Source organism: Dreissena polymorpha, chromosome 7 (assembly GCF_020536995.1).
Source record: "Dreissena polymorpha isolate Duluth1 chromosome 7, UMN_Dpol_1.0, whole genome shotgun sequence".
NCBI lineage: Eukaryota > Metazoa > Mollusca > Bivalvia > Myida > Dreissenidae > Dreissena > Dreissena polymorpha.
The window spans coordinates 16519253-16540085 of record NC_068361.1 but is presented as its reverse complement, the minus strand read 5'-3'; the positions used below and the strand labels follow the sequence as shown (position 1 = coordinate 16540085).

Sequence of the window (20833 nt, the reverse complement as noted above, 5' to 3'; positions counted from 1 at the left end):
TCATCATTATCATCATCATCATTATCCTCCTCCTCCTTCACCTCCTCATCATCAACATCATCATCATCATTTTTATTTTTATTTTTTTCCATTTTTTTATATATTTTGTATTATTTGTACTGTTTTATATTAAATGCATATTATGTAAATGCTGCCACGTTAAAACAAAATAAATGTTGAATAAAGTTACAAAATAGATTGGTGATATCGTCACATAGCAGGAGGAAGGGTGCCTTGGGTACTTTAAGACATCTCATGCCGAAAGGGTGATTGATGTCGGTGTGTCATGCTACATTGTCCTGTTTATTGGACCCTTAATGTGATAAAGCCGCTTTTAGTAATGGTGATAACTGTACTTTATATTGCAAAACAATACGAGACTGCGAAAACAAATGCCACAGGTTATTTATTTGACTCTTTCTTGGTTTCAATTTATATTAAAAGTATATTGATTATCTTAAGTGTGACTGTCTTTAGTTTGAAAAATTAATACGAAATTACATAAAAAAATAGTTGTTAATTTACCAATTGACTTTTTTACCTGTGTTCATTTTGTATGAAACAACGATAATGGTAGCAAGAAATATCCTTTTTTTAAAGATGCGCGGTGCATATCCCGATCGTGAAAATTAAGGTTGAAATAAAACGTTTATATTTAAATTACTGATTTTTTATGTTTTAAGTCGCATATCAAACACATCAAATGTTGTATGTAGTGTATTGTATATTTACGTATGACAGTTTGAAGTCATGCTGATATAATGTATAAATCAATAAAAAGGGCATATCACATTTCTAGTGCACTTGTATACACTTATTGTAGTATTTGCCGGGAAAGAAAACCATACAGAAATTATCAAGTAAATGAATGTAAACGCGTTATCAAACTGCACACTTGTGTGCTTTCATGTAACTTGAACTACATTTAGCACTGTTATATGCGTCCTCATATGGCATATTATGTATGTAGCATACGTCTGTTCTCAACGATTGAACTATATGGTATTTAAGTATTTCATTTAGACGCAGTTGTCTTTCCACACAGTCTAATCACACATTTATGACTACTTGCGTTTTTTAATTGGACAATATAACCACAATACTTTACGTTGTCGGTTCAGGAACAATTTAAAAGTACACCGGATACTATTAAGTATACACAAAGTAGCCCCGAGTACGGAACAGATACTCAAAAGTAGCACGGAGTATGACCGGTTGTCTTTAAGCGTATTTTCCAAACCCGGAGTACATTGTAGTATACTTTAGAGTACCCGCGGTACTTTAAAGTAGTACCTGAGTCAACAACGAAAATCGAGCCTTAATGAATAACGCCAGTGGAAAGTCACGGAGAAAATCTTGCAGTTAAGTAGATGTACAAATAGTTAAAATATATGTTCAGCTATATTAATTATGAATTGGTACTGTTCGTATTCGGTGGTTAGTAATAACGACCAAAATCTGGTCGCTACTAAAAGAACATAGACAGATTTATTTCCACCATTGTTTGTATTATTCGAATGTTTTGCCCCGTGAATATTTTCTCTCTCAAAAGCATCTTTATAATAGGTTAGAAGCGAGGAGACGTGTGATGGCATGACAAAGAATTAGCAGTGATAAATAAATGTTGAGAGAGTTATGAGGAATGAGAAAGAAATAATGACGAAAAGGGAATTAATGAGATGACAGAAAGAAGGAAGAAGGAGGAATTGATGCGGCTTTGAAGAGGATGTGAAGAGTCAGTGGATTGAGTAAACATATAGGGGAAGAATTTTAGAGAATGTGCGGAAGAAGTGAGGAAGAATTGTGTAAAAGGGAGGAGTAATCTTTTGAACTTTTGAGGAATTGAGCGGGTATGGGCAGGCAAAAGGCAGTGAGGATGAAGTGAGGTAGGATGAAGTGAAGAAGGATTGAGTAGTAGATAGGAGTAATGTTTAGAAATTGAAGACGAGACAATGAGGAGTCAGTAAGGAGGCAATTTGGAATAATAAATGGGAAGTGGAATGAAATACGAAATTATGTAAAAATTAAATACATGTTAATAAAGCACTCTATATCGGTATTTCACATCATAAGATTTAATAAAAAATCAACCACTTACATATTGTTACCTATTTACATAATCCAGTTCCAAAAATAAAGACTCCTCTTTGTCTATGCGTATCGTAAAGATTATGTTAGTTGTACGTACGAAAGTTATTAATAAATCAATTGGATTTAAATTGTAATGACGAATCAATGAAAAACATGCCTCTTACCTTTCTTGTATCGCCCAATTCAACTTAAATTCAACAGATGAAACGAAACATCTAAAGGCGCAAATCCTGGGAATTCATACTAAGTACATCACGAACAAGCGTTTATAAAAATTAAATACATGTAACAATGTATACAACTATGAATATGGTTAACGTCTGTTCAATACAAAATAAAGTACTATTGTTCTTAAATGTACATGTACAGTAAAAATCACATGTCTAGTAGGTTTTAATTTAGGAGTGTTAAATAAAGATACGGTTAGCTCTTATCAGCCAAACGTTCAAGTCTGGGTGTTATCAAAGGTAAGAGATAACCTTTTAACAAACATACACATATCCGTATAAATAAAGGCATGAGTGATGTTCAAAATGTTTGAATGATCACTTAACACAGTGATAATAAATAGGTGTGTGATTTTATGTTGAGATACTCATTGTTCTTAAAATAATAAAGGTAGTACAATTGGCTGGTAGATTTCACTTCAGCAAGCATCATACCAATACAAATATTTCATACATCAAAAAGCACAAAAAAGCGTACGATATAACCGTGTAGTAATAGTTATATCGGATATGTTTCTGATCTTTCTAAACATGTTCCTTCTTCCATAAAAATATTCCATATAGAAAGTTAACAAAATATGCCTCTATTCCAATATATTCTGCACGCCAAATATTACACATTCCATAAACAAACGAAAGTTTTTGTTCACAGGCAAATTTTGTTCTCTCCAAAACAAACAACAAAACAAACACTGCAGTCGTTTCCTACTTTTAAAAAGTTCACCTGCGATAATGAATATGATATGATCTTCGCCGTTATTATCATGTTTAGTTTATCAAGCATTCATCTCAAACATAATAGCAAAGTAAATTGACGCAGGAACACAATAAATTAAGCGGTCCCTGGAAAAAAACACATGCACATATGTAACTGCTTACTTGGTTCTTGTTCAAGAAGTAAAATCGCTAAAAAAAACGCAATAAAATCCCGCACAATCGTGATTTTCTATGAACGTTTACACAATATTTTCCTTCTACGAAAACGGCCGCTATTTTAAACGACAAGTAAGAAGTACTCCACCGAGTCAAATTAAAAAATTTGCATCTAACTTGAAAATGGAAATTTTCCCCCTTTTAAATATACAACTAAAATCCGTACGTTCAAGAGATCTTTATAAAATTCAAATTAATATTTAAGTCGCCCTACTTCTTATTTATCAGTTGCAAAATTACATTAACCAATCGGCGAAGTCTTGTACCAAAAACGAGAACAATTTAACAATTAATTAGCGAATTATTCTTAGGGCCCCACTCACTCCTCCGCATTTTAACACTCAAACGCCGTGTGCCCATCATTTATGTCCCGTTTTGATACATATTTAACGGTGGTGTATATAATTACTCAATTTAAAAGTTTAAGTTGTCCGTGTTAAACTTCCATCAAAGAATGACTACTGCAAAAAGAACTTCGTGAGGGAAATGTACAAGCTAAAACAAGTTGAAATGAAAATCCGAGTAACCTACCAGTCCTCGCCAATAAAGCCTTTCAGCAACTTGTCGTAAAACTTCAAGTACGCTAAGAGATGATATAGTCATATTATTAGAAGTTTTGCTGATCAAATGTGAATTTGAAAAGAACGATATATTCAAATGAAGGACAATTAGTTGGTGTCGAATAAGAACAGATGCTTACAATTATTAACAAGGCTAAGGCATAATTGCAAGGTATACAGGAGACCCCACACGTTGAAGGCGCATAACCTTCATAGTTCCTTTTATCTTTTCAAATGCAAAGTTTCATTATCCAAACTGATGTTCGTTTGAAACAACAACACTGAGATTTCGTTGAACATTCGACAGATTTTTCAAGATCTTTTGTGACATAAAAAGTGATTTACATAAATATTGCTCTTAACGTCTTGATGTGTTTACCATCATGTATACATTTGTATAATGCGATTTAAGATGTGTGCGGTGTTAAGTAAGTGTACTTTAATGTTAATAACAACCTTACATGACCAATTGAGAGTCATTTATTAATCTTTACATATTTACACTACCACAATTTTGATAGTAACTTATGTTCTCTTCGAGTTATTTCATTTTGTTGTTGATCGACAGACAGAAGGTAGGGTGAACAGGGGCACGGATAACAAACGTTTAGCCCAATGTGCATACCAATTCAAATGATAATACCTTAAATGTACTTTATGAGTTATTACAATTTTTAGTTTTCTTAAGATTTAAGAACAAACGACATTATAGAATAGAATACGCGAGTGTCGCTGTGTACTTGAATGTATCCGGCATTTTAAAGATAGGGTTTAAAATGCGAACAGCACAAAGATTACAACCGAGTGGATAAGATGTAACTTAATGTAATAATTTTCGTTTCGATATTATTTAACGTTATCTTTTTAATCAACTGCTTCCCTTATTAATTGGAAGATTATGTTAATGTCACATATGACTTCATTGGTCGGCTCATCAATATTCATCACTATGAGGATGTTCTCGTATATAAAGCAGTGTTAACAGTATTTTCACCTTAGGCTTCTAAGGTAATAAAGCACATTCTCATAACAAACCTTTAAGGGATTTTAGTTTTGTCTTTAACATTTGTGAATCGCGCCAGACAGTATCTTTTTCATCGGTCAACACAAAGACGGCTCGATTTGTGTCCGCACCTCCACTCTACATGTTAGTGAAACAAAAAAGAATGTAATGCTTATCTGTTTGTGTCTAATATTAACATCCAGTTCATTAAACGACTAGTACCTTATAAATATTGTCAAATGTAAGTATGACAAATCTCATGATTTAAAACAATTCAGTGAAGAGTATAAAGCCCACCCTGACACTTACTTTTAAGAAGCAATCGCAAACATATTTCGACGTTGGCCGCGGCTATCGCTTTCACAAGAGATGTCCTTCCACCTGTATTCTGGAAAAACCAACTATAATTATTATTTGGTTTCCGTGTAAGATCGAATTTTATTTAATAAGTATGTATACTTATTTTCATTTTTGGCAAACACAGTTACTGACTCGAAACGTTAATGATTACAGCGATTGGAATTTTAAGTTTTCAATATAGGTTGGGTCGAACTTCAAACTGTGAACATAAGACCTTGTATTTGAGATATGGTGTTAATTATAATGAGGGTAATAATTCGAACAAACTAGGGGACCACTATCTAATGTTACATAGCAAATACCAAACCTGTGGAGCTTGAGGTTTCAGAGAGGATAGTTTTAAAGTTTTCAATACATACGCATAAGGAGAACAAGTTACCCCGAGGGCTGGGCCAATTTTGATAGCTGGGGATCATCAAACTTTTATGTTTTATACCATATACATGTATAATTTTTCCCAAATCAGTTGTCCACAAATATTTGGGTCCACGAAAAAAGTAATTAAAAAACAGCACAAAATGTCAAGCTGACAATATGAATGATTGTACAGCATTGTTAATATTTATGAACGAAAATGTATCCAAAATGTGAAACACAATACTGTAAAGTCGTATATGACCAAGGACCCAGTGTTAAGCTGTCGGATTCTGTCGCTGAGTTTTACAGGGCGGCCGTTCTTCAACCAGACGACCTTTGGCGGGGGGTCACCACCCACAGAACAAGCCAGCACCACTCGCTCTGCAACAGTGACCGCCTTGTTGCCAGGCTGCGTGAGGGTCTCTGGAGGAGCTGCAAGGAGAACTCACTCCATGAGTAACTGTTGAACTGATTAGAAGCACTGAAAGGGGGAGTAACTATTGAACTGGTAAGAAGCACTGAAAGGGGGAGTAACTCTATGAGTAACTATTGAACTGCAATAAGGGGAACTAACTCCATGAGCAACTATTGAACTGGTAAGAAGCACTGAAAGGGGGAATAACTTTATGAGTAACTATTGCACTGCAATAAGGGGAACTTACTCCATGAGTAACTATTGAACTGGTAAGAAGCAATGAAAGGGGGAGTAACTCCATGAGTAACTATTCAACTGGTTACAGGGGAAGTAACTCCATGAGTAATTGAGCCTCGTCTTGGGAAAACTTGGCTTAAAGCAATCTGCACAGGAAATTTTAATGGAACAAAGAAAAATACAAATGGACCGCACATAATAAATTATCTCATTAAGGCATTCAAACGACATAACCCCTAATAGGTTCAAGGTAAAGGGTATACTGTACATTTTAAACTATGGTGGAGCAGAAGCTATAGCATCTTTTATAAAACTGACACAGCAGTTTTAAACATAAGCATTAAAAGGAGTCCTTCCAAGTTTGAAAACAATGATCTTGGCAATAAAGCAAACTACCTAGCACAATTGTTCTTTCAACGCCGCTGTTATTCTGGAAATATTCTCTCGTCACATTCTGTACGTAGTCTTTCATGGCTACCACACCCTCCCTTACAAATTCTTGTATAAATCTGAAAAAAAAAACATCACGCCAAATACTGTCCAGGCATTTAGAGGAAATTGGGCTTAAAACAATTTCGTAACTCGGCCGAACACTTTTGATGAATAGGGATTAAACATTTGCCAAGCATGCAGTCTGCAATGGCTGATGCTAATTGTTTAAAAGCCCATGAAAAAAATCAACAAATGTTGAATGTTTCGAAATCGGCTAACGAAGATATAATTGGCAAAAATGTTGTTTTCTAACCTTCCATTATGGCAAACTGCATTAACAAAAACGTTTCAGAATTAAAAACAAATTGGACTTCTTTTGGTGGTTGAAAAATATAGTATAAATCAATCTTTTGGTTGTATATGCATTTAATTTGTACACGTTTGTCATTATACCAACATATCTCATTGATACTCTTTTGACATGCTAGTTTTTCAGGGTTAGCGCGAACGCAGACCCCACACAGATACAATGAACAGGACTACAAATGGTCAAAATACTGCACTGAGCATGATTTACCACTTATCACTAACCCCAGCCGTAAGATCCATATCTATAGCCCCATTAAGCAAGAAGATAGGGCATATACGCGTATGCGCTTAAGGGTGACTAGGTTACACGGTGATAGCTACGAAACTGTTCTGTGCCCCAAATGCAGTGTCCCAGACACCTTCGAACATTTATTCTTCATATGCCCCCAACACGCGGCCCAAAGACTAGAACTAAGTGCAGGTATAATAGCAGCATATAACAATATTTCTGTTAAAATTGATCGCAGTCTTCTGTTAATGCCCCCGAACAAGATCGGATCCGTTATAAGACATGTTCTTAAATTTTTGCGGGATACGGGATATCTCAATAAAATATAAATACACTAATTACATCGCATATTAGACAAACAGTTAAAATACTCCGCTAAGCGAGCTTCCACTGCGTATGCCTTATTAAAATAAAATATAAATATTACAAGTTAAATACACAAGATACATTGTTTCCTTAGCAATCTAAATATTATAAATATTACGATATAAATAGACTAGATAAATTGTTTCCCTAACAACCTAAATATTAAACCGTAGACCCCGAGTGGGACGCCGCGTTGGTGCGGGAGACGCCGCAGGGGAGGGGGTGTTATAATACAAGTATATATTTATTTATCCCAAGATATTATACAGACATCATATATCCGTAACAATATCTCTTCGTCCCCATACTAATAGTAACTTAAGGTTTAATTCCCATATATATTGCAAAACAAACATAAATATGCACGGAAAGGACTAATTTTACGAACTTTGAGTATTTCTATTATCTCCCTTGCAAAAGCAAGTTATAAGGAAAATAGCATTAAACGAACATTCGAAATCTCAAAACATTATTACTACAAACTCTGCCAGTTTATGTAGTATAAGCAACCCCCGACAATAGAAAGTATATAAGAAACCCTTAATGATACGAACAATTAGTTAGTCTTACTAAATCTTCCTCGAGACGAAAACCAGGGTAAAATTAACGGCACCTCTTAGACTAAACACGGGAGCACGCATGGCGATAAAATACAAAAACACCAATCACACAGATTCATCTGATATCCTGACAAGACAGATCATCACAGCTAATTCATAGACTAACATTAAATAATTATGGAAAGCCAAAGGGGACCCCCGCTAAAAAACATATACTTATATAGTAAATATCGGGATTGTAATTTTTCGCGGAACTTTCACTTTCCGCAAAAAACCAATGCCAGCCTGGCCATAAAACACTACATACAAATCGAAATCTAAAAAGCGCGGAACTTTCATATATTTTCCGTCGGAGCAATTATTTTTCAACCCTGTAGAAAAAGCGGGCTCAAATAATCGCGCGGAACCTTATTTATCTACTCTGTACAAATATTAGTGTTTAAAATCGCGCGGAGATTGTAGAATGCTATTTTAAGAAGTCTATTAAAGAGAGAAAATCCAGTAAATACCAGATCCAAAAAGCGCGGAACACAAATATCGTCCGCGAAAATTAAGCATTGAATTTCTGTACATATCTCGGGTTGTTAGATGTTAGAATCCCTAGTTACCCGAAAAATTTGATTGGATCCGATACTAAGAAATAACCAATCAGATACTTTGTAACAAATGCAACACAATCAGTGCGGTCAGTAAGTATAACGTTTCAAGATGGCGGAGCGAATTGCATGGTTGTTGTTTCTACTCGATGGATTCGCAGATTATTCGGAAATAGATCAGATTGGGATCAATAACTTTATTGCATACGATCATTTACATGTATTACCAGGTTTGTATTTGTACTTTTTAATATTGTGTAAAACTATCGGATAATTTGCATAATGTTGACAATCGTTAATTAAATGAGCCGCGTTCTGAGAAAACTGGGCTAAATGCATGTGCGTAAAGTGTCATCCCAGATTAGCCTGTGCAGTCCGCACATGCTAATCGGGGATAACACTTTCCGCTTTTATGGTATTTTTAATTTCAAGGAAGTCCATCCTTACCGAAAATCAAGTTTATGCGGAAAGTGCCGTCCCTGATTAGCCTGTGCGGACTGCACAGGCTAATCTGGGATGACACTTTACGCACATGCACTAAGCCCAGTTTTCCCTGAACGCGATTGAAATAATAACTTATTGTAATGTAATGTACTTGTGTCTTGTATTTGTTCAGTTGAACGTCAATATATTAATAAATTTATTTTTGTTTTAAACCTATCAATTAAAATAAGGTATTGTTTTTAATCCGTTTTTAGTTTCGTTATAGCTGAATTAGATTAAAACATTTCGTCATAAATTAATAAATAAAATTATTAATAAATTTATGTTTTTATATAATTTATATATAAATTTTGTAGATGTGTGTTGCCAGTAATGGTTGAAGATATGCCAAACAAATTGTGCCTCTCTATACAGACAGATTTCAGGTCTCAATTTCAACTTCAAAGGTCAACATATCACTGATATCAGGTTTGTCAGCTATTGGTTTGTATTATTCTTATCCACATTGCAGCAAGAATAACTGGATAACTAAACTTTTCAATAGCTATTACATGTAATTTAAATTAATCATGTTTCTAAATCATCCACTAAATGCGGCTAATTCTCCACTTGAAAGTGTTGTATGTTGGAAGTTTTGTGTGACAAAAACTTGGAGTAGATCTATTTTACTCCCAAACTTCCTTTAAGAAAGTGCAGTCGCTGTAGTGATGGAAAATCTACTTCTTTAAAATATTTATAGGTGAATAGACCCTTTTCACAATAAGCCAATAGCGTGTAGTCAAATGATTTGCAGAATTCGAGAATGAGGCTTAATGTGTAGAGATTTCTAATAGTGCGTCGCAATATTGCTCTGCTTTTGATCATTCAGCGATTTAATGATATTGCCAACACAAGTTGACTTCGTCAGAATCAGCCGTAAATTACTTAATATATACTTTCCATTTTAAGTGCCAATATATGAAATACATTTTCTTGATTAAAGTACTTGTTTGTATTCATTTTTTTTGCACAAATTCTGGCACTCCAAGTATGGCTTTCAATTCTTAGTGTGTGTAAATTGACAGTCTAAAACTTATTGGATTATCTGACACTCTTTGTTTGCGCATTATTTGGGCGATCGATCAATTTTTTTGTTTATTGATAGATCTTGCGTTTAAATGCCCCTGTATTCAGCACAAACCCATAACCTCGTTATGATCAGAAACTGTGCATACAAATACTAAATAACAACGTGATGTCATAAACCACAGGTTGCAGATATCTGGTCATTTAGCACAATTAATGACACCTCCATGTGACCATGCCTTCTCGTGGTTGTAGCATTGCGTAGCTGTTTCTTGGAATAATTTAACGCCAAATTCTCTATTGTTGCTTTTATTGAACATAAAAGATATTGTCAACATCGAAAGTCATCTGTCCAAACAGATTGTCAGAAACTAAATACTGTATAGATATTAGCCAGTTTTATCATAATTATAAAGTGCTTTATACCTATATATTTTAAATATTTCAAAAATTTAATGCTAAACATTAGTGTCATTTTCTTCTTTTTTATAGGACTTTGTCTTATGCTTGATTCAACTCTTACATGTTCTATGATTCATGAAATAGTTCACACACTAATACATCCATACCTTTGAGAATAGTAGTCTTATAATACTTTGTATTGTATACTGCTTATTTATGACTTCGATTTGTGCAATAATCGATGTTTAGTCTTCAGACCACATTTACTCTGATGCTTATGGGTAACTCGTATTTTTATGCCCCCGGTAGGGTGGCATATAGCAGTTGAACTGTCAGTCAGTCAGTATGTCAGTCTGTCCGTCCGACCGAAAAAAACTTTAACGTTGGCCATTACTTTTGCAATATTGAAGATAGCAACTTGATATTTGGCATGCATGTGTATCTCATGAAGCTGCACATTTTGAGTGGTGGAAGTTCAAGGTCAAGGTCATCCTTCAAGGTCAAAGGTCAAAAATAATATATATTTTTTTAAGCGGCGCAGTAGGGGGCATTGTGTTTCTGACGAACACATCTCTTGTTATTTATAAAGATTAAATATAATTTATTAATATACACTAATAGTATTAAATATTATGTCCTTGAATTATTATTTAGGTATTATAATTTTTATATAAGAATTACTTATTAATTTATTGACAACACAGCATGACATGTGATGGTTGTCTGTATGCATATGTTTGACTTAATTGTAACCAGTGTCAGTTCGCATTAAAATCTTGATATTCAACGCAATTTGCATAGCAAAAGAAAATGCAGTTACACGTTCAGCCTCGTTCTGCAATTCGACGCGTCAGGTGATATGATTGATATCTTAAAATAGTATCGCCTATATAATCGGTGTTCATATTGTGAAACTGGTCTATTATTCGATTATGATTAATTTGATGAATCAAGTTAATTTTTGTTAAATGTCTGTTTAAATATTAAGAAATTTATTTTATAACAATAAAGTAATATATAGGGAATAGAGTTACCTACACATTCTTTTAAAAGAAATTTGAATTGTAAATGTATACTTCATTTATTATGCCCCCCTTCGAAGAGGAGGGGGTATATTGCTTTGCACATGTCGGTCTGTCTGTCGGTCGGTCCGTCCACCAGGTTGTTTCCGGATGATAACTCAAGAACGCTTGGGGCTAGGATCATGAAACTTCATAGGTACATTGATCATGACTCGCAGATGACCCCTATTGATTTTGAGGTCACAAGGTCAAGGTCACTGTGACCCGAAATAGTAAAATGGTTTCCGGATGATAACTCAAGAACGCTTAGGCCTAGGATCATGAAACTTGATAGGTAGATTGATCATGACTCGCAGTTGACCCCTAATGATTTTCAGGTCACTAGGTCAAAGGTCAAGGTCAAAGTGATCCGAAATAGTAAAATGGTTTCCGGATGATAACTCAAGAACGCTTAGGCCTAGGATCATGAAACTTTGTAGGTAGATTGATAAGGGCTGGCAGACGACCCCTATTGATTTTCAGGTCACTAGGTCAAAGGTCACGGTGACCCGAAATAGTAAAATGGTTTCCGGATGATAACTCAAGAACGCTTAGGCCTAGGATCATGAAACTTCATATGTACATTGATAATTACTCGCAGATGACCCCTATCGATTTTCAGGTCACTAGGTCAAAGGTCAAGGTCGCGGTGACCCAAAATAGTAAAATGGTTTCCGAATGATAACTCAAGAACGCTTATTCCTATGATCATGAAACTTGATAGGTAGATTGACCATGACTCGCAAATGACCCCTATCGATTTTCAGGTCACTAGGTCAAAGGTCAAGGTCACGGTGACCCGAAATAGTAAAATGGTTTCCGGATAATAACTCAAGAACGCTTATGGCTAGGATCATGAAACTTCATAGGTACATTGATCATGACTGGCAGATGACCCCTATTGATTTTCAGGTCACTAGGTCAAAGGTCAAGGTCACAGTGACAAAAAACATATTCACACAACTGCTGTCACTACAACAGAGAGCCCATATGGGGGCATGCATGTTTTACAAACAGCCCTTGTTTTGTAGGAATTTTGTGAAACTGTGGCACCATGTATGGTACGTGAGCGCACAATGTCTGTTGGAAAAAAGGATATTGGAATAAGCAAAGGTAAATTTTATGTGAAGGAGGCTTGACAATTGCAAATATGGTTAGTTTTTTTGTAAGGCTCGCAGAAAGTGGCCCTAGCCTTCATATGTAAATGAAAAGCTGAAGGAGTATTTATGAAAAATCATGTAATCAAGTGTGCAATCTGTTACATTTTATTTATTAGCTCATCTATTTTTTTTTTAAATTATGAGCTATTGTCATCACCTTGGCGTCAGCGTCTGGTAAAGTTTTGTGTTTAGGTCCACTTTTCTCATAAAGTATCAAGTATAAAACTTAGTACATTTACTTACTACCATGAGGGGACTGGGCAGGCAAAGTTAGATAACTCTGGCGTGCATTTTGACAGAATTATGTGCCCTTTTTATACTTAGAAAATTGAAAATTTGGTTAAGTTTTGTGTTTAGGTCCATTTTAATCCTTAAGTATCGAAGCTATTGCTTTCATACTTGCAACACTTACTATCATAAAGGGACTGTGCAGACAAAGTTATGTAACTCTGACTGGCATTTTGAAAGTATTATGTGCCCTTTTTATTCTTAGAAAATTGAAAATTTGGTTAAGTTTTGTGTTTTGGTCCACTTTACTCCTAAAGTATCATAGATATTGCTTTCATACTTGGAACACTCGCAAATTATCATATGGGGACAGTACAGGACAAGTTGAATAACTCTGGTTGTCATTTTGACGAAATTATGGTCCTTTTCTTACTTAGTAACTTTGAATATATGGTTAAATTTTGTGTTTTGATCTACTTTACTTCTCAAGTATCAAGGCTATTGCTTTCAAACTTCAAATACTGTCATGCTATCATAAGTTACTGTACCTGGCAAGTTGAATTTTACCTTGACCTTTGAATGACCATGACTCTCAAGGTGAAATTATTAAATTTTGCTAAAATTTCCATAACTTCTTTACAAGCCTTGCAAAGCAACTCTTACCTGACATACCACAATAGACTCCACCCAAACCATCCCCCCCCCCAAAAGAAAAAAGTAATTTTTTTTCATTTTGAAAGATCATCTAATAAATGACCACACCCTCACACTATACCCCCCGCCCATTTTTTTTAAAATATGGCTAAAGAACACAAATATTTATTTTTATCATTTTTTCATTTTTGAAGATAGTGTAATAAATGACCACACCACCACACTATACACCCTTCTCCACCCCACCTCTCCCTCCTTTGTGATTGAAGTATTGAGATAGGTCCCTTCCACTTTAAAAAAAATAGATGAGAGGTCTGAACCCGCAGGGCGGTGCTCTTGTTAACAATCAAATGAGACATAACTTAGAAGCTTCACTTCATTTACTTTGTCAGGCTGGCGTAGTGGATATGGTGTTCACCTAGTGATGGGAACATTTTGGGTTCAACCCTGTTTATTAGCGGTCTCTTTATCTTCATATATACAAAGTACTGATTATTCCCAGAAAACGGACTCTAGAATGTCTTAATAAGCCTAAAGCTTTCAATGCAATCAAGCATAATTAACATGGCTAAACTCTAGCATGAATTATATTTTTGTATTTCAGGGACACAACATTACACAGTTATTTCAACATGTAGAGTCTTGTCAGCAATAATGGAGCAGTACATCAGATTTCCAGAATCTCGTCATGAGCTGAAGATCATTGCCTATGGATTTCATGAATGATGTAGAATGATTGGACTGTTGATAGAACCCACAGTGCATGTCCTGCTTCAACATCTGAGCATAGGTCCTTGTTTATCAGCAGTTTAGTTCTTCAAGCAGTCTGTGACAGTAACTTGAAATGTTTGGACATATGCCCTGGATGGCCAAGTTCTGTGCATGATGCCCATTTAAATAGGAACGGCCCAGTGGCGCATTAAATGGACAATTTTTAGCATAGGTGCGTTTACGCACCTATGCTTATGGTATATACCACATTTCGAAAATCCACATCGGTCGGCTGCCCTTTATGAAGCTTACCTGATCAAAAATCAGACGAAATATCTATTTAATTTAGTAAATGGTCATTCTTACAAATTTTTTTTGGAAACGTTTTTCTAACGTTTTCTTCCAAGAATATTGCTGACACCGTTTTTAGTGCATTTTTCTAAGACCGTTTTATGTTAAAAAATCTTCTTATAACCTAAAACAAATTTCGTTCGTAAAACAATTCTATCTGCACTATAAATCTCAATCTCCTACGCAGTGGCCTCCCTTATACTAGAAGTTACTGACCGGGCGAAGCAAGGGAAGTAACTGCTGTGAGGAGTTTCTATAAAAATCTGCATTCAGAAATCTGTATTCATAACTCAATCTGTTGTGCACGTCTGCATCTAACCCTACCACAAGTTTTACGACAAATTCTTGACGCAGACGAATAGGGTAGCGTCTATTTTCATTTGTGAAAAGAATAGTTCGATACAGATCTGTCCGTGCTTAAATTTTGAAAGGCTTGGGTAATTATTGTTCATAAGCGTTTCAAACACTGATGTAAATGGAAAGATTATCTATTTAAATAGTCGGTAATTGTTTGAAATTATTGATTTGAGAAATTCGCGGATGGCGATATCGAATTACATTATACCACGTGACGCCATTCTTCCCTGTATCTTGCACCTATGCTTTTAACGCCATCGGCGCTCTCGTTCTAATATTCTCGTGGATTCAGCGTACCGCCTGACAAGAAATCTTGCTTTTTGTTCCGTATCGAGGCCATGGACATTTGTATCATTTGCAAAAGATACTACGATATTTGTGCCTTTGTTCATGCTTTATAGTTGATTAACAATTGGAAGCCATAACCTGTTTTATAGGATGGTGTTAGTGGGACAATGAATTTTGAAAATATTTAAAGACTTGACAAGATAATTAAAAGTCAAAAGAGTTCTGCTATTGTTAAGCATGCTTTATTGATTTGTAATGTTAAAAAGATAGCATTATTAACAGAATAAAATGTCCATACTTTGAGTATTCTACTGTTTTTCAGCAACATTTAATTTGATATAGTACAAAATGCTGCATCATGTTATATCATGATCCGTTTTGTGAACAATGGCCTTTCAATGTATATTTAATAATTTGTCAATGGATGTTACACGCATAAGCCCTACCATTAGCCCAAAAAGGAATTGCTTAGGAGTTTTGCCACCTTCTAGAGAAAAATACTTCTCAGAAACAATTGCATTTTGGAAAGTCTATGGCTAGTAAAATTTGGATTCCTTTTGGATACCCAAGGTTACCAATTTATGTTTAATGAATTTGCAATGAAAAGCTTTTACAGAACATAATGTCACAGAGTCGAACACGTGTATGGAATAAAGTGGAAGTTGATTTAATGAGTAATACACATTATATGCTTCTTTGATTAAAAGTTTGTGTTTTCACTAAAACTGCAAACATAGTAAGCTTTAAGGTATTGCAACTAAATAAAAGATTCAGATTTAAATTGTATTATTTGAATGTGCTGTCTAATACATATGAGCCTCGCTCTGTGAAAAAGTGGTTTAATGCATGAGCACTCCAGATTAGCCTGGGCAGATCGCACAGGCTAATCAGGGACGATACTTAACGCACATGCATTAAACCCCTTTTCCACAGAGCAAGGCTCATATATGTTCAATAAACCAAAGATAATCAAAAACAAAATGAGACATTTAACCCTGTACCACTCAAAAACGCACTAAGACACATTCGAGAATAAATTTAATTTAACACCTTTCTTACTATATTAAAGTTTTAAAGGCTTTGTTTCCAACCCATGGATACTGATGAGCAGCAAACAGCATAAAACCTGAGCAGATTGTGAGTTACTTGCAGGCTGTTCTGGTTTTATGATGTTTGCATGTAGAAATTTTTAAATTTCCTCAGAGCAGGAAAAGGTTAATAATAACACAACAGCAATTATACTGATTTTTAAGACTTCATACTAATGCAAGTAACTTGCAACTGTCTAACCAAAATCGGAGATGGTGGAGGGCAAAATTAATGGCTGTGCACCTTGAATTATCTATTCATACTCAAACAATATAATGTTGATCTACAGTATCTTGTACAGCATGCATCTAATACTACAGCCAAATTCGCTTACAAATAATATAACAAGAAACACAAGTCATTAAAGACTTAACTTTATTGCATCAACCATTTAGCAGGAATAAAATATAAAAAGAAAAATTATGGCAATTTTTTCATCTGAACACACAAGTCTTGATATACAATCCCATTGCATATAAAAAGGACAGTTTACTATTTCTCCGTTCTATACAATGTATGTCAGCATAAAGACAAGATGGTATTCACTGTGCAATAAAACACAAGCAATCATATTACAATTGCTTTTAATTATATGAACTGTACCTTTACTAACATTCAAGAATTTTAATATAAATACATGATGAAAGATGAGCTTTTTCTTGTCTTAAAATAACTTGATACTTTGCAATGACCAAACAATACAACTCAACATACAAATTATCCAACAAAATATATTTTAATGACACAATATTTTTATTCAACAATAGGAATAGCTTAAGGTTGTAACGTATTACACTAAAGTCACAGTATCAATCTAAGCAAAGAGTAGAATCATAAAGAGATGTCCACAACGGATGATGTGCAAGCTGGCTCTGACTCAGCTTTCCACATCAGTTGATGTGCAAGCTGGTTATTACAAGGATGTGAACAACCGATGACGTGCAAGCTCTGAGACAGATATCCACAACAGAGATTGTCCTTGCTGGCTCTGACTAATGTCCACAAGTAAATAACATGCAAGCTATCTCTGACTGATGTCCTAAACATATGACGTGCAAGCTGACTCTAACACAGATGTCCACAACAGATTACGTGCAAGCTAGCACTTACACGGATGTCCACAACAGAGGATGTGCAAGCTGGCTCTAATACTGATGTCCATAAGAGATGACGTGCAAGCTGGCTCTTACACGGATGTTCACAACAGATGACGTGCAAGCTAGCACTAACACCAATGTCCACAATAGAGGACGTGCAAGCTGGCTCTAACACCGATGTCCACAACAGATGACATGCAAGCTGGCTCTGACTCGGTTGTCCACATCAGATGTCAGATGGGCAAGCTGGCTCTGCCTCAGGTATGTACACAGAAGATGATGTTCAAGTTGGGAACAGTGCTACAGCTATAAAATACAAAAACCATGTTTCATACTTGCATATTATTTTACTACATGTATTTCTTCCACAATACAGAACATTATACTCATTATTAGCAATCTGCTATTGATATCTTAAGGTTTACCAGATGCTTTGTGTGAAGACAGTTCATAACAGAAATTAGCCGAAAAACACTTTAGACATAATGTGCATTCTGCTTTAAGAAATATAGCTCAGAATTCACTGGTTAAATCAAATATTTTGGACTAAATTGGCGTGCCATGCAGACAAAATGTTGAGTTTTGAAACTGTGTCGTATCTGGTGTGAATCTTGAGTTATTTAATTTGGTCAGTATATCAGATGTGTACACCTGTTATATATTAACTGTAAGAGTTTAGAATGTCTTGACAGTCATTGAGTTTGTAAAACATTGTGTTATCTTTCAGATTTGTGTGACAGTTAAATATAATAATCAATAATCTTGTTCTGCATGCCGGTCAAATTGTTCCGAGGTAAACACCTACCCATTGTGGTCAACTCGTACCTGTTTTTTAGTCAACTTGTACCTACCCGAACTAAACCCGTACCCGATATACAGAAATAGGTGTAGGATGGTTAGCTTATAAGTCAAACTCATAGAGACAATTTTTATTTTCCTCTTGATGTTTCCACTTAAATTATCTAAGCATTGCTCACGCAAGTTGTCTGCTGCAGATATGTATAAGCAGCGAAAGTGTTGATGAAAATTGACACTTGTGGTTGATGTCTTTCAAGAATTTGACAATTGTGACAAAATAAGACAAAGAAACAAGTTGAATAGTTTGAATGAGGTACGAGTTGACAACAAGAGCACCGCATAACGGGTGCCACGCTCGGCTACAGGTGCTTGTCAGATTTTTTTTTAGAGGTCACAATGACCTTGACCTAGTGACCCAAAATGGGTGTGGAGTGCAGAACAAATCAACATGCACCTACATATTAAGTTTCAAAGTTGTAGGTGGAAGCACTTTGATTTTAGAGCCAATGTTAAAGTTGTATAGTAGAGGTCACAGTGACCTTTGACCTAGCAACCCAAAAATGGGTGTGGCGTGTAGAACTCATCAAGGTGCATCTACATATGAAGTTTTAAAGTTGTAGGTGGGAGCACTTTGATTTTAGAGCCTATGTGAAAGTTTTATATTAGAGGTCACAGTGACTTTGACCTAGTGACCCAAAAATGGGTGTGACATGTAGAACTCATCAAGGTGCATCTACATATGAAATTTCAAAGTTGTAGGTGGAGCACTTTGATTTTAGAGCCAATGCTAAGGTTTTAGCACGACGCCTACGGCGGACGACGAGCTGGCTATGACAATACCTCGGGTTTTCTCCGAAAACGCCGAGCTAAAAATGGGTACGAGTTGACCAAGGTACGAGTTGCCTTTGGGATGAATTGCCTGTAAAGCCTTGTTCTTTTTCTTTTTAATTGAAGATGTATACGATGCTGGACTAGAGCATACGACTGCCATAACAATAACTTGGCTCTCTACTAACTGAGCTTAAGGGAAGATGTTTCTTACACACAAACACTATATTTCATTATTTGACGACATATGATTATGACGTGTTTATGCGGGTGTTTATGTTTTATCAGAGACGTTTGCATATAGACAAACCGTGAAAACAACACTCGATACTCTTGAGCTGTTTTAATTGCATTAAAATTCATAATTCATGTATGTTAAATACTAACCTCATTGCTAATGCCATCAAAATTGATCACTCTTTCGCCCTTAAAAGGTTTTGTGTTAATGTGAAACAACCGTCATCATGATGACTGCATGAATGCTGGATAAGACGCGAGTTTTGATTGGTTCTTTCTAGGTGTCGGAACCAATCAAATTTTGTCGCGTAACCACATAGCAACCCGAATTTCGTGCAGTAATTCAATGCTATTGAAAATCGCGCGGAGTAATGAATCTTCCGCGCGATTTTTCATTAGCAACCCGCAATTTACATAGCAACCCGAGATTTGTACAGTAATTCAATGCTTAATTTTCGCGGAAGATATTTGTGTTCAGCGCTTTGTGGATTAGGTCCGCGCGATTTTATACACTACTATTTGTACAGAGTAGATAATATTAAGGTTCCGCGCGATTATTTGAGCCCGCTTTCTCTACGGGGTTGAAAGATAATTGTTCCGACGGAAAATATATTAAAGTTCCGCGCTTTTTAGATTTCGATTTGTATGTAGTATTTTATGGCTATGCTGGCCTTGGTTTTTCGCGGAAAGTGAAAGTTCCGCGAAAAATGAAAATCCCGATATTTACTATATAAGTATATGTATTTTAGCGGGGGTCCCCTTTGGCTTTCCATATTAATGAGTTCTGGCCATACTGACGTAAACCAGGGCATGCATTATTATCAAATATACATCAATTACGCGACAATAAAAAATAAACTTAGGGGGAACACTTCATATGTGTCCTCGCATGCCTTGTTATGAGTATCTTTCTTCACTATCGAAATATATCGTATGTTGATATTTGATTTAAACGCAGTTTTCTTTCGACACATTTAAATCACACGTCCATAGCGCCGTCTGCGAAAATGGGTCTCATGCGTTTCGGCAAGCGTTTGTTTAACCCAACATGTGCATTTGCTCACTCAGGCCGTAGGCGATGCTGTTCGCTTTAAATCGCTCAATATGTTATGTTTCTCCTTACCAGACTGAGAGATAGCTGAGTGGGCTATTTATATGATGGGCGGAAATGGAATAAGACCCATTTTCGCATGACGAGGGTCATTAAAAATCTCATTGCGAATTGAAAATGCCACATTTTAGAACAATGCTTTTTGATACAAAATTGAATTCAAAATAGCAAACTTGTTAATAATGGCAGCCTATCCAAACATTTAGGATACTTTCCA

General features: G+C 35.5%; 1 protein-coding gene and 2 long non-coding RNA genes across 3 annotated transcripts in view; 1 reads left to right on the top strand and 2 right to left on the bottom strand.

Annotated features, from left to right (window-relative positions):
- Positions 1-2728, bottom strand: part of LOC127839151 (uncharacterized) — a 31403-nt gene extending 28675 nt beyond the window's left edge. Inside the window, exon 1 of the mRNA XM_052367351.1 lies at positions 2256-2728. The gene's annotated coding sequence lies outside the window, so the exon portion shown is untranslated. The remainder of the gene's footprint in view (positions 1-2255) is intronic.
- Positions 2729-4618: 1890 nt separating this feature from the next.
- LOC127837127 (uncharacterized) lies at positions 4619-5931 on the bottom strand. The gene is made up of 3 exons (XR_008029121.1): positions 5776-5931; positions 5124-5202; positions 4619-4952 (listed from the first exon to the last, which is right to left on the bottom strand). It is a non-coding gene; the product is annotated as an uncharacterized LOC127837127 (long non-coding RNA).
- Positions 5932-8851: 2920 nt separating this feature from the next.
- On the top strand, positions 8852-15616 carry LOC127839295 (uncharacterized). Its single transcript, XR_008030280.1, has 4 exons — positions 8852-8965; positions 9536-9647; positions 12739-12820; positions 14354-15616. It is a non-coding gene; the product is annotated as an uncharacterized LOC127839295 (long non-coding RNA).
- The last annotated feature ends 5217 nt before the right edge of the window (positions 15617-20833 follow it).